The following is a 15,561-nucleotide window of genomic DNA, read 5'->3' as shown; positions in this document are numbered from 1 at the left end:
CAATAACATGAGATCTCACCCTCATCTACACGTAACATGAGGCGACTCAAGTAGAGAGCAGTTGTGTCCACCATTTTTTTAAAGGCTCATGCGCCAATGTAAGTTTTTTAAAAATAAATAAATAAAATGGGTTTCCCCGCTCCCCCCACCCTGCCCCCAGTGGGCACAGCACTCCTGGGGAGCACTGCACCCTGTGCGCAGTTCCTGGCTCCTCACGAGTATTGCATGGAGCCGGGAAAAGCTGAAAAAACGGGCCACATGCTAGCGGTCTTGGGCTCAGCCCGAGACTGCGAGCAAAAAGCAGGCCCAAAGGGGTAGGCTTTATCCCGGGACCAGGGAGGGTTGATCCCTGCCTGAGCCCAGAATCCCCTGTGTGTCATCTGGACGCACAGGGGTAATCCCAGGCATTAGCCCGGGATAACCCCTGGTCTAGCAAAGGCCTGAATCAAAATGAACAAGTTTTGACTCTCCCTTCTTAAAATAAGCTGCCTTGGAAGGGCTGAAGGCAGTGTGAGTTTAAATGTGACCTAAAGCTAAGACACTAACACTGTAATCCTAAACATACCAACTTGGGAGTAAGCCACATTGACCGCAGGGACCTAAGGATGGGAGAACAAGAGATGCTCGAGCTTGCTGAAATTCTCTGAACTTTATTTTAAAGCTCAGTTTGGCTTGCTCTTCTTTGGGTTTGCAGTCTGTTTTTTTGGTTCATTCAAAGGGGAGAAATTCATATTTTTCAATAGTGCAGATTTCTCCCCTTTTGCCTAAAACATGAAATTGCACCGTTTTGCACAAATTTGACTTAAAGTTATCCACTTTTTAAAGTTTTCTTAATGGGTGCCTTTTTTGCAGTGCACATTTTCCCCGTTAAAGCTTGAAAATGGGAATATTTAAAAACGTACAACTTTAAATTCTGCGTTTTTGGAAATAGTGCATCTCTAAAGGTTAAGCTTTTAAAAGTTGTGTTTTTTAAGGTTATGTGTTGTTGAAGTGCACATTGTGCCGATATGAACACAAGTTTGGGAATTTGTCAACATTTTTGCAGAATCTGCACTCCCGTTTGCATTCGTGTTTGCACACGGGGCAAATTCAAACGATTTGTGGACTTAAACTAATTTTTTGTGTATCCCTACTTCTGAGGAAACATGCATAGGATTGCACTGCACATCACTTTCCCCCTTCTCCTATGCATAAACAAAGTGCAGCTCTATTTTGCTGGGGTGTCTTCCTTCCTGTTCATTTTCTAAATAGCTACCTTTAGCTACTTTTTGCTGTGATTACCAACCATTATCTTGGGGTAGGCTATAAATATAAGTAATTACATGCCCTGATCCTAAACACTGTGCATGAGTTCAACAGGATTTACTTCCAAGCATGACCATAGCATTATAGCACCAAGTACCAGCTTTGTAGTACCATTTTTTTATTTTTACTAAATGCTGGCCTAGAATTGTTTTGGAGGGGGAGAAAAAGCCCATTCTTACATCACAATGCTAACATGATCCAAAATGTGATATGATCTAAGAGAGCTAAAAGAGAGGGTTGCTTGTACAAGACAATGAAACTCAGAGGGGGGAAAATATTATTGCTTTTCTGGATAACTAATATTGCAATCGCTAGCATTGACTGTTATTGCTACTTCAAATGACTGTAGCTTTTTGTTCTCATTAGTCTAAATAGAGCTATAGGGGGAAAATCAGTTTTCAGCTTTTACGTGCCAGCCAGCGTAGCCTGTTCCTGCATGTAAGCAACTTTTTAATTATAATGATACATGTGAGACAGTGATGTTGGATAGATAATTGGTCTCCTCTTTTGAATCTCATGTCAGAATGGGCACTAACAATAAAAATCTTTCGTCACATCTTTTGTCACAACCAGGGTCTTTCCTTGGGTTATCGGGAACGATTTTTCTGTGGTCCCAGGACCATTGCAAGGAGTGTGGGCCGTGTGGCTGCTCCTCCTGTGTTGTCCCTTCCTCCCTGCGAGTAGCAGGGCTCTTAAAATGGGCATGGAACTGTGCGGGGGCAGTCCGTGCCCATCAGGGGTGGGGAGCGGGTTTTTTTTTTTTTTTAAAAAAAAAACACTTTTGCAGAGGAGTGCAATTGTGCTCCTTCTCCTGTTGCCAAAAACAATGGCAGCTGCAATGTCCCTCTTTTCTTCTGGGATGTGTCACATGGCTATCAAGATGCTGGGGGAGGATTGCAGAAGCAGGTAAGTCTGCAATCCTCCCCTCTCCCTCCCTTTACACCCTTAAGGTGTAGACATGCCCTTAGATTGGTAGCCTCTAATTCTGAAATAAGGGCAAATTACCCACACACTCCTTATATACAGATTCTACAGTGTTTTTTTTTTTTTCCCCTTCTTCTTCTGGATTATAATTGGAGGCACTTGTACTCAAAAAGAGAAAGCTTCTCTTAAATGGTTCTCAGAACAATGGACAGGCATCATCCTAGTTTAGCTCCTGGGCATCTTTGCCCTCTCCATTGTCAACTCAGTCAGTGCCTGACAATGGGAAAATGTTTTGGGGGGGTTAATAGTGATAATTCTGGAGTTTCCCCGTGTTTGTCATCAATTGTGTGGGATGCAACAGGGAATCTTGAAATGTTCTTACTCCTCATTTAGGATGATGTCACTGCCCATATGCTAGCAGAGAAGGGTGGAGATGAATGCTGCATGAGGGTCTTGCTCCAAGGGGCACTGAGTACCGGGTTTGCCCAACATGGTGGTTTTAATTTTTCAATCATCCTGATAATGCACTAATATGCTCCATCCCATAGTTTGACATTCTTTGATCAAGCACAGCCTTCCCAGCTTAGGTAGGATCTACAGTACTGCTTTAAAACAGTTTATAACAGTAGTGACAACTGTTGATGCCCATGACACACTCCATATACAGTTTTCAAACCATTTTCAAAGTGTCATATCCTGGTTGGTGTAGATGGCCTTAGTACCCTCCAGATAGTTTGGACCACAACTCCTGGTATTCCTGATCATTGGCAATTCTGGCGGTGGCTGATGGGACTTAGGGTCCAAAACACCCAGAGGGTATCAGGTTTGGGACAGCTAGTCTAGCACTACTGACCCAACCCACAAAATTATTAGTTGTTAAACGAATATCATAAATTCCCATTTTATCCCCAAATCTTTCATATAGATACCCAATCTACACCAAGCAGGATATAACACTTTTAAAATGGTATGAAAACTGTATATGTAATGTGTCCTGGGCCTGAACAGTTGTCATAACCATTATAAACTGTTATAAGCAGTAGTGTAGATCCTGCCCCCTTCTTTTGTTCTATGAAGCATAGCAGGATTGCGGTTATAAGTACTACCAAAAAAGAAGAAAGGGTTTGCATGGTTAGATGCTTTCCATTCCTACAGAAGAGTGCTACAACAATTATAAAAACTCCCAAGTGACACAATTTGCATGCTTGTGATGTTTACATTTTCAAAGCCCTTGCTTTAATTCTTCTTGGCTCTCTTCTGCTTTAACTGTGACTTGTAATTCCCTGAAGGTCTGAAGTGAAGAATGGAGAATTTAGGTGTGTAAATAGACTTAGGGTTTGAAGTCACACGTGGTACAAGGAATTTGCATAATTTGCAACTGCACAGTCTATAAAGTGTAAATGTCTTCCGAGCTGGAATTGTTTTAATTACAGCTCCCAACTTCTTTTTTTTGGATATTTCTCCCTAGCAAAACTTCAAAACAAAGCACAGGCAGAAGCGAAAAGGGAAAGGATTACTTTGTTTCTTAAAATTATTTAACTACTTTCCATTCAACAAGGAGATGCCTGAAGTGCCAGATCTAGGAATGCCAGCATTAGGACGCTAGATATTTAGGCTCTGCTGACCGGAGGCTGTACACCAATGACAAATTTGTTCAATAAATAAAAACAAAACTGAATTAGCAAATTCTGCCTGAAACGAGGAAGCCACAATCCCTCCAGAGCCAGTGTCTGCACTTAACATGAGGAAAAGTGAACTCCTTGCTACAAGGAAATCACAGTGGTAAATAAGACAGCAATTTCCAAAGATGGATTTGATTTAAATATAAAATTATATCACTAATTGTCAACTGATAATGCCAAACTCTACCACCATCTGTCACCATTTTGTGATTGGCTCTGCCATTACACTACCATGTTCAGCTTTCTGAAGGGGGTCCTGAAGTTAAAAATTGTGAGAACCCCTGGTTTAGAGTGTGATGTTAATAACATCGAGTTTCATAGTTTGATCCCTCTAGAAGCAATTGTTTTCAACAATAAGGAGCCATTTCTATTGCTAAATTTATAGTCACCAGAAGATACTTGAGTAAATAAGCCATCCTTAATTTACAAGTACATAAGCTTATCAGAGATTTATGCCATTGGGATTTTGTGAAGGAAAAAAAATCAGAATTCAGGTCATTTTTATACCAGCTTTTTGGTTTATTTTTAATTTATGAGTCACCCAAACAGCTTTGCCGCCCCCCCCCCCCCAACCACCAAGGTGACTTACAATTAAAATGTAAAACAACTTTAAAAACAATTAAAAGCCTTTAAAACATCACCAACAGCAGAATTAAGAGCAGCAGACAATCTTAGGCCCTTTCTACACCTAAGATTATCCAAGGAAAATGGCGGGATCATCCCTGTCCCCACCTCATACAATTAAGTTTAAAAGAAAAGTTTCCATTGGCTGCATTGGAAGTTCCCCCACCCCTCAAGCTTAATCGCCAAACCAGGGCAACGGTTTTGGGGGCCACAGCATGCAAGGATGAGATGGTTCATACTTCTCAACTAGGATCCCACTGGAAATCCCCTACTTTCCAACTTAGCTCGGGGTGGGGGGACCAACCCATTGGCATGAATGGAAGTAGAGTATTTTATAAGCTTAATTGACATGCAGGTGGATTGGATTGGAGAGGTGTTTATGCATGTGGGAAATGTAGGGTTAACCATTCACTTCTCAGCTGTAATCCCCCATGAAAATCTCCCCCCATGACAATTAAGTTTAGAAAAAAATCCACTGCCATCAACAGACAGTCAGGGCTCTTGGAATAGATACATGTCCCCATGTCCCAGGCCTTGCAATGCCCTCGCCTGAGGGAACCCAGAGGCCATGAGACTTTCTACACCAATAGGTGTAGAGGGAGGGAGAAGGGGTGATCCCAGACTTACCTGCTTTTGGGATCGTTGCACTACTCAGTCCGGGATCGTCACACCACTCGCGGGGAAGAGGGAAGAAGTCGGGCTGGGCGCCCACACCACCCACAGTCCTAGAGATCGTCCTGGGAATGCAGGTAAAACTGGGATAACTGAGGTCTCAGTTATCCCGGGGAAATGGATATCATCCCTCCCTGCTCCTGGGATCCCCTGCATGTCATTTCGATGCACAAGTATGATCCAGGGATGAACCCTTGAAAAACGGATGGTGCAGAAAAGGTCAAAGCCGCAGTCCCCAGCACTACCTTCTAGGTGTGCTGAGCCAGGTAAGCGAACCATCTCATACTGGCAAAATGCCTGAGAAGTATATCATGGCCAATAGTACTGAGGTTCAACACAACCAAAAGGGTTACACTCCCCATCTAGTTCTTGGTGTAGATCATCCACAAAGGTAACATAGCTGTTTCGGTCTCCAAACACCAAAGATTGAAGAAGGAAGAAAGCCTCCACTGGCTCCAATGGGAACATTTTTCTTTTCTGTTTTTAATTTTGAGGTGGGTGGATGGGGGAATGTTTAAGCTTCCCCTCAAGTGTGCATTGGTTCCTATCCAAATCTGGGCCACAAATAGTTACTCTAAAGTAAAGGAAAAAGGATAAGGCTCAGCTACATGCATCACAATGAACACAACATAGAGTTTGACCTTCAGACTGAGGGAATCAGTCTATAGCATAAAAGCACAGTGAAATATGTCTGGAGAGTAACCTTTATTCAAAATAATAGATTAATCACTATGTAGATTCAGGAACAGAAATATAGCTATCTTGAAACACAAAACTCGGCTATTGCTGCCTGCTTGTCGTTTTCTACATAAAGAAAATTCCTCCTTCCACTCTTAACAAAATTCCCCAAGGTGGAAGAATATATTCTTCAGTCTACTGACTCAACCTCTTCCTTTACCTAAGCCAGCACATGCTTCCGAACTCTACTGCCTTCTACTGATCATAACCTACTTTGTTGCCTAGGTTACAAGCCAATTCCCAAATACTTTATCTTTTTGTACACTGAAATATTACTTCAAGTGCAACACTATCTTATGTATGTTTTATGTGGAAGCTTGCAGTTTCCTGTTTTTGTGCGTGCAAATCCTGATTTGTGCAAATTTGCAGTTGGGAACATTTATGGAAATCATGATTTGTAAAAACATTGCAGCCTTGAATAACGTAATTTGCACAAAATTGCAGGTGTCAGTGGTCCTTTATGCCTGCATTTTGACACAGGGCTGTGATGTTGCGCAAATCATGATGTAGTGTAAATATTCCCAGCCACAAATTTGTGAAAAACACAGTTTGAAGACAATTTTTTTAGAAAAAGACCTGAGGTCTCACTGGGCACTCACAGACTATCTGGTGCCTCACCCTACATGCACACTGGGATCAGCCAACTGGTGGAATCTGGTGAGTAGAATGCGAACAGGACTTGGGAGAGTTTGCCCATCCCCACGAAATGATAAAATGATAAAAAGGCCATTTCAGAAAATAGCAGGTTTTCTTCTTACAAGAAAACTATGAACGAAAGAGGGGAGAAATGCTTAGGTGTTGACAGCTTTCTTAGTGAGGTGTTATTGGCATGGTGTGAAGCTGGGGAAAATTGGTTGAAAAAAACCATATGTGTCGCTGACAGGTGACTGTAACATCTTATTGCCCTCTGAAAAAAGGATGGCCAGTTATCACACCTTCTCAGAATAGCTTGAAAATATTGCTTTATATATTGTTGGAAGCAGAGCTGGGCAACAGCTACAAGGATGGGGAACAACAATTTGGATTTGTCCACGGATAAGGTGCGATAAAGGAGGGAGAGAGGAGAGGGATAGATCAAGAGCAATGGGCCACTGAAAGAGAAAGTGTTCAACACAGCAGTTCAGTTAACTGTAGCCACAGTGCTAAAAGTGCAGACAGGCAAGTTAATGAGCTAATTAATGGGTGCTGTGCTAATGATGATGGAAATGTGTAGTTCTCAAGGAAGGAAGTGAAACGATCTTAAATCTTATGGCTTTCACATTTTCATTCATTATTATCAGAGGGACAGAAGAATCCAAAAGGGCACTTTCAGGCGCCCCTTCCCATCCATTAACGGAGAAGAAGGAAGGGAAATTAGGCTGGAGGAAGCAAGGGGAACACCAGCTTATATATTCATATTAGAACTAACAGCTAAGCAAAGGGAGAACTGATTGAACTTATACATAATGATGAGCATGGCTAACGAGTGGATTCAAGGCCACAGCGAAGCACTTTTTCTTGCACTGGAACAGTGGTTAATTATACTGAGATGTCAGAGGCTTTCATTCAGCTTTGAGGAGAAATTGGGTTGCGAGGCTATCTGTTGTTGTACAGGTCCAACCAGTGAAAGAACATTTAGGTTAGGGTGGCCACTTGTGAATCTCCAAAAAAGGAAATGCATCACTAAAAAGAAAAAAAAAAGAGGACACTGGTTTGCATAAAATCTGCATATGCTGATTCATAGGTATAGATGGAAATTTAGAAATAATTATTATAATTTAAATAGAAGTACAGTATATCACAGATGAGTGTGGAAGACTGTGAATGGTTGACTGTGTGCCTTGCTTAGTTTATAGTCCAGATACTGTTGATGAGCAATTTCAAGGCCCAGTTCTGCTTCCCTTATCTTTATAGTGGACTGGACAGCCCTTTAAAAAAAAAAGGACACCTTCAAATAGAGGAGTGTCATTTCTAAAAGAGAACATATGGCCAGCTAATTCAGGTAGGCATTTGTGGACATAGGAAGCTGAGGGAGTCAGGCCATTGATCTATCTAGTTCAGTATTATCTTCACTGACTGGCATGGCTCTCTAGGTTGTTAGAAATAAGCCTTTCCAGCCCTACTTGGAGATACTGGAGATTGAACCTGGGACCTTTCTCAGTTAAAACAACTGCTGCATCTCTGAGCTACAGCCTTTGCCCTGAAAAGCTGACACACCTATTTGACATCCCAACAAAGGCTGTTCGCTATTGACTAGTCAGACTCCACCTCTGATTGCTTCAGGGTCTGCTCAGGACCTACCAGAATCTGGTAGGCCAAAACATCTGGTGGGTCAGAAGTTGCCCACCCCTGATCAAGGATAGAGAGATGGATAGATAGATAGATGGATAGTTGATATACCAACTACACCCTTATCTGGACAGAGATAGCCTAACTACAGTTATCCATGCTCTGATAACCTCTCGTTTGGATTACTGCAATGCGTTATACATGGGGCTGCCTTTGAAAACGGTCCGGAAGCTTCAGCTGGTACAGAACAGGGCAGCCCGCCTACTAACAGGGACTGGCCAGCAAGAACACATTATGCCAGTCCTTTTCCAGCTTCATTGGCTGCCAGTCCAGGTCCGGGCCCGATTCAAAATGATGGTATTGACATTTAAAGCCCTAAACGGTTTGGGGTCAGGTTATTTGAAGGAACGCCTCCTCCCATATGTACCTACCCGGACCTTAAGATCATCTACAGGGGCCCTTCTCCGTGAGCCCCTGCCAAAGGAAGTGAGGCAGGTGGCTACTAGGAGGAGGGCTTTCTCCGCTGTGGCACCCTGGTTGTGGAATGAGCTCCCCAGAGAGGTCCACCTGGCGCCTACACTGTACTCCTTTCATCGCCAGCTGAAGACCTTTTTATTCTCTCAGTATTTTAACACTTAATTTTAACTTAAATTTAAATTTTACTGTTTTAACTCTGTATTTTAATTTTATATCAATTTTGCTGTGTGGTTTTTATCCTGGTTGTGCTTTTTATACTGTATTTTGTATTTGTGCTTTTAACCTGTTGGTTGTCTTACTATGATTTTAATTTTTGTGAACCACCTAGAGAGCTTTGGCTATTGAGCGGTATAAAAATTTAATAAATAAATAAAAGTTTCCTTTCCAAAAGTGTTGTGAGTGCAATCCTATGAATGTTTAGTTAAAAATCAACACTACTGTTCTCAGCCCTGGTTGTTCCTATATAAGTGTGTATAGGACTGTAGCTTTCACATTGCACACATGGACGTTTAGCTTTTTCCCAGAGAGTTCAGGCATAAAGATCAACAACTTCTCTTTTGTTCCCTTTGTCAAGTGGCTAATATACTATATAGTCCAAACCACCGAAAGAAATCATTTTAATTCACCCACCCCCACATGCCTTCCAGTGCAGTACCTTTGAATTTCAAATAAAAAAAGTTTATCATTTGGAATTTTGTTCTCAAAACTAGGTCACAGTGACTTCTAGAGGGCTTAGCTTGAAGAAAATCACTTTGCCTCCAGGAGATACAAATCTTAATGAAGAGAGCCAAAAATGTCTTACTCTATAGAATAGGTTTATTACTGATTTATCAGTTCATTATCCCCCCTAATTTATAAATCTGGAAAATCTGATTAACTCTTCTACTATCCTTATGTCATCAACTACTAAACACAGCATTCAATTCACTAACATATTATAAGTTCATCAAAACTCAACTGAGGCCAAGCTCAGTTTAAAAAGGGGGAAAGAAAAGAGCCCCTCAGTTCTGTAGGTGAAAGAGAATGTTTAAACAGGTAAGTAAAGTATCAGATGATTCAGACCACTATAGTATTAATTTAAATGAATGCTTGTAACCCATCATGAACTGCTATTTGTAGAGCAGGTTCTAAAACTTTTGTCTGGATAGGAAAAGGATTGGAAAATAACATGAGTATCATCATACTGCTCTTATACCAATCTATGTTGTGACCACTTGGAGCATCATCAAACAGAGGGGAAATCACTCCCCCCTGCTTCTGTCCCACAATACTTCCTCTTTCTCCATATGGGGAAGAAAGCAGAAGCAAACAATGACCAAGTGTCCCATCACACTGCTTTTTCTGCACACAGCAGGAAATAGAAGCACGTTTCGCTTTGACCCCAAAAAGTTGGATTTTCTGGGTCTTTTTTTTTTTTTTTTGTCATAGAAAAAAATGACCAGATGGAGTGGGAGACACATGGGAGGTGGACCGCGTCATCAAAAGAACCCACAAACATCCATAAGTGGCCAGTAAAAGCATGCTATAAAATGTTCATCAGATGACTGTGTTGGAATACTGTTCTGGCCACTGCACATGAAAAAAAAAAAGTGTAGCACTGGAAAAGATGCATAAAAGGGGGAATTAAAAGGATCACAGGGCTGGAGCAAGGGTGGGTAACTTCTGAGCATCAAGGAGCTGATTTCCCCTCCCCAGGGACCCACCAAGGACTGCATCGTACCCAGTGGCAGGCATTTGTAGGCACTTTTATGCACATTTCTCCTAAAGCACACATTGCAGTACACATTTTGCACAATCTTCTAATTTGTGCAAGCAATTTCCCATAGTATAATGCATGTTTGTATAGATCACTGAAGTACACATTTTCGCAAGCTCCCCCACCCCCCGTTCTATGTGTTTTTGCATGCATGTTTTGACAATCACATGACAAAATTCTGCAAACTGTGAAGGATAATTATGTTTTGGTTTGCGTATTGGTTTAAGGAACATCTGCATTTGGCTTGCATTAGATCAACTGAACAAATTCACCCCCTATTCCTAGCCACAACACATTTGCTGCTATAGATTAACATGACAACTTTTTCATGTTTTGCATCAGGAACTACCAGATTCTGCAACCTGCGTAAATTATGCACATCAAGCAAGTGTCCCAGATTTCTCTCATATTGCATGATTTATTCATTCCCCAACCCCCCTCCCCCCCAAGTCACAGTACAATTTGGGGAAATGAATCCCAAGCCTAGATGGCTGGAAAATCTGCTCAGCCTACCTTCAGAATGCTTGAATTTTCCTTGACTTGGCACTTTCAAGCATATCTTTACAACAATATGGGCTAGAAACCTGCTTTTTAGTAGAAGAGTAGAAAGCTGCGATTCCCAGGAAGCTGCATCGTGCACCTTCTGTGCCTCTGTGATTTTGTCCAATGTATATCCTAGGTTCTATGGTTATGGCCTACGCATATCCACTGTTTATGTTTTGTTTGTGTATTTGTTTTTGTTTTTATATTTCAGTGTTAAATGCAGCATAGGCTGTTCGTTTGAGCAACGGTAGAATTGCCTGCTGTTCAATGTTATATTGTTTTAGCAGTAGAAGTAGAAGAAACGCAAGGTTCTGCTAAGCCGCTTATTTATTTAGCTTCAATTAAAGTGCTTGGCCAACTTTGCCATTTCCATCGATATGAATAATTAATTATTTTAAATGCCACTTTGATTTTTTGATGAAAAGCAACCCTTAAAAATTCATAAATAAGCATGCATAATGTCTGTTCCAATTACTTTAAATACAATCTCCCACAACGTTGGCTAATGCATCCCTTATGTATTTCTGGTCAATAATTTCTAAGTAGATGGCTTTAGAATTTCCCTCTCCCCCTGCTTTTATTGGAAGTTCATATTTTAATCTTGCCCTTATTCTATGGTTACAAACGAAAAGAAACAAATTACCCAGCAGCCTCAATGGATTGTCCACAAACATTTTAAATCACAAGATCCATGACAAAAGCACTTTTAAAATGCAGTGATCAGAGTGCGTTGCTTTTATTCATTCTAAAGCAGATGTTCAAAGGTTTGATTGAATTTATTTTTTCCCCTTCAGCTTGATTTGTTAGAATTAAAATGAAAGACTGCAAAAGAACGATGAGGTGAAACGCTAATCATTTGTCACTGCCATGTAGTCCAATATGCATTATGTAAGTGTGGCACAATGCTGGGATGTCTTAGCTCAGCCTTCTCTAACCCGGTGACTTCGAGACGTATTGGACTTCAACTCCCTTCTTCCCCAGCCAGCATGGCCAATGGTCAGGAATGCTGGGAGTGGTACTCCAAACATCTGGAATGCATCTGGTTGGGAAAGGCTGCCTTAGGTAACATTTAGCTAATGGAGGGGTGCTTAGAGTTGGAATGGCATAGAACAAGGATGGAGAACATTTGGACCATAGGTCAAATTTGGTCAACCAGGCCATTTCATCTGGACTGCAGGGCCTTGGGCAAGCCTTTCCCCCTCTCTCCAAAGGGACAATGGTAGGAGATAAAATGAGCTGCAGCCAACATATTCAGGAACCGGCTGAGTCCTCTACTCAATGCAAAGAGTGGCTCCTTGATTTTCTCTGTGTGGAGGAAGGGGAAATGGGAAACAGGAAGGGGCAGGCCATGATAATGATAAGGGACAGGGCTTTGTGTAGCCCCTTATCATCTGGCTTCCAGGACCAATCCAATTTGAACCTGGTATAGAAAAAACATGATATGCATGATCTCATATTTTCCTGTCCTTTGCAATCTGTGAATGAGGACTTTCTCTGTTTTCTCTTGCAAACTGATGCTGGATCGTTTAGGTTATGGAGTTGGGCTTAATAGACCCTGGCAAGAGTTGGAGTGAACTCAAATATAATTACTTGGCTTTGTATATCATTCTACGGAAACATGAGGGAAAGGGGATGCTATCGGTTTAATAGCTACAATTAAAATTGGGGGAAGTAGAAACATTCAGTTGAATGATAGCTAATACATGTTGGGTAGTGGCTGACCGAGGATAGATTTATCTCCTCCTAGCTTGGAATAATTGCCTGAAGCAAATGATCCATGATGATTGATCACATGATAACCAATGATGGCAGTTTCACATGTTCAGGTTAGCAAGCAGCAGCTATAATGATCACTTGAGTGGATCTTAAGAGACTCCGTCCAGTATTCAGGCAGAGAGAGGCAAGTTGGTGGTAAAATAATAGCAGTTGGCTTATCTAGAAAACATCAGCCTTGTGGGTTACATCAATACAAAGGGGTATGCAAGCAGATGCCTCCAGATGTTTTGAACTACAACTTCCATCAATCCCAGCCAGCATGACAATGTTCAGGGATTATAGGAGTTCTAGTCCAAATCTTCTGGAGGGCACCAGGTTGCTTACTCCTGTTTTACCATCACCATAGCAAGGCATCTGCAATCTGTTAAGCATGGTATAATAGGCCTGGATTAGATTACGGTGGTATTATATGGAACCTCTTATCCATTTCAGATGAAATAATAATGAACACTGACTCTACAATGAGTTGCCAGAAGTGACACATCAAGCCAAATGCATGTGACTAGGAGCTCAATAGAACTTTTTCTGTTGAGTTACAAAAGCTCAAAAAAAAAACCCCAGCGTTTACAGCATTCGATAAAGAAGGAAATATTATTGTTCTTGGAGACCAGGAAATTCAAAATGAATATAAAACAGCTCCTAAAGAAGGAGGTAATCCCTCCGAAATGTATAGAACATAATAAATTTAGTTCAGTCCTGAAAACCAGAGCTTGCCTCCCCCTTTGCCATTAGGCCCACCCTAGAAAATTATTATTATTATTATTATTATTATTATTATTATTATTATTATTATTATTATTATTAACATTTATATACCACCCCATAGCCGAAGCTCTCTGGGTGGTTTACAAAGATTAAAAACAGTGAACATTAAAAAACAAATATGCAACATTTGAAACCATAAAAAGCATTAAAACAGACAATATCCATTGAAAACAATTATTTTGGGGTCAGTTAAGAAAAAAAACTCAGCATATGTTGTTAACTCAGCATAGGCCTAATATACAGCCCTTTCGCAAGGGAGGAGAGGTTGCTTCCAGGATCGGCACTCATGGGGCACACGTGAGCAAAGTTTTCCACGTTTTCATGAGTGCCATTGCAGGAGGACATGTGCCCTCTGACAGCACTTCCACATGTGGATAGGGAGAAGTGGGTGGGGATAGGCAGATTATGCAGCTATGGGGATTTATTTATTTTTATGACTCATCAGAGATGCACATGAATGCAAATGCACAGCTACATGTGGGGTGGATAGGGAGTCCATCGAATGTGTGATGCTGCACAGATTTATGTCTGTGTTAATTAAAAAAAGACTCGGTGATAAAATATTTAAATACCCATGCACACACCCTTCACAGGTCATTGGCTGTTTGCTTATCCCAGAACTCATGACGAAGGGGGGAGGGTGGGGGTGCGCTGGCCACAAACTTTAGGATCACAGCAAAAGAGGGGGGGAAACATGACAAAACCAGTCAGCGAAATCCCAGAATAACTGAGCGGTGGAGCCAAGATCAGCTGTGCATCATTTGACCCAGTAGGGATGACTTTGAGATTATTCTGTAATAAATGGCTGGTGTACACATGGCCATAGCCACAAACTCATGCAGAAGTGAATTGCCTCATGATGAAAAGTGTAGATGGTCTAAATCAATAATGGAATATCTCTTACCACTCCAGAGATGAATTCCATTTCAGATTAGCTCTTGTGGGCCACAAGGCCAAAAGCAAAAGGGGTGGAGCATCAGGATATTTTACCTGAAAGCTCTTACTACCTGTAACTAAGGGCCTTGCTAGACCTACCTGTTAATCCGGTGAGAAGGAGCGAGGCTGTGCTGCAGCTAGCGCGGGCCGTCACCCCTTTCTACACTTGAGATGCAACAGGGTAAGGGAAAGCCCCATCGTGTCGGCCATTTTTAAAAAAAAACTTAAAGGGGCCATGTGCGCAGGAGTGCACCAACGATAAGGTAAGTCTTTTTTTTTTTTTTTAAAAAAAAGGGGTTCCCCGCTCTCCCTGCCCCCAATTTTCTCCCACAATGTCTGATGCCCCCTCGCTCGCCCGTCCCCTCGCTCGCCCCCTCGCTCACCCGCCTGTCTGCTCACTCGCACCGGGCTAAACCCTCATCTAGGAAGGCCCTAAGTCTTAAGAGACGCATTTCAGCCTCTTAGAATGGGGAAAAAACTGCACAAAAGCTGGGAAACCACCAAATGATAAGTGGTTGAGGAAAAGTGAGAGTAGGGACAGGGAGCAGGACCATCTGGAGACCTGAAGGGTTGGAATTGGCACCCAGGCCTGAGGTTTCCCACTCCTGATCTAAATATTCTTTAGTTTCATTTAAGACTGGTTCACAGGCCCAAAGCAGACATGACTGTAAATCCATATCTAGCAGCTGGTTCTCTTTTCTTTCATTTTTTACTCTGGAGTAGGCACAGTGGGCCCAATCCAGATCTTAAGAGCCAAGCTACCCCTAGGTTAGGATCCCAGTTTGAATTGAATCTACTTTAGAATACTTCAGAGGTAGCTACTAGATACAGATTTAAAGTAATGTCAGTTTTGGTTCCTAGATCATGGTAGCCCACAGGTAATCTCTGCTGGATCACCATAGTTCAAAGTTGAGGCTACTTCAAGGAAGCGTAGTACAACTTTGCGCTCCAGTGGTGTCGTCTTGGATGACTTCATGGAGATCATTGTGATATGTGAAGTAGCCCTTGGACAAAGGCTAAATTGATAGCTGTAGCGTGCTGAATCTATGACGACTTCCATCATTAACTGTGTTCCCATTCCATTCTACAGATACC

The sequence above is a fragment of the Elgaria multicarinata genome, chromosome 7, assembly GCF_023053635.1.
Source record: "Elgaria multicarinata webbii isolate HBS135686 ecotype San Diego chromosome 7, rElgMul1.1.pri, whole genome shotgun sequence".
Taxonomy (NCBI): Eukaryota; Metazoa; Chordata; class Lepidosauria; order Squamata; family Anguidae; genus Elgaria; species Elgaria multicarinata.
Note: the sequence above shows the minus strand (reverse complement) of the source record.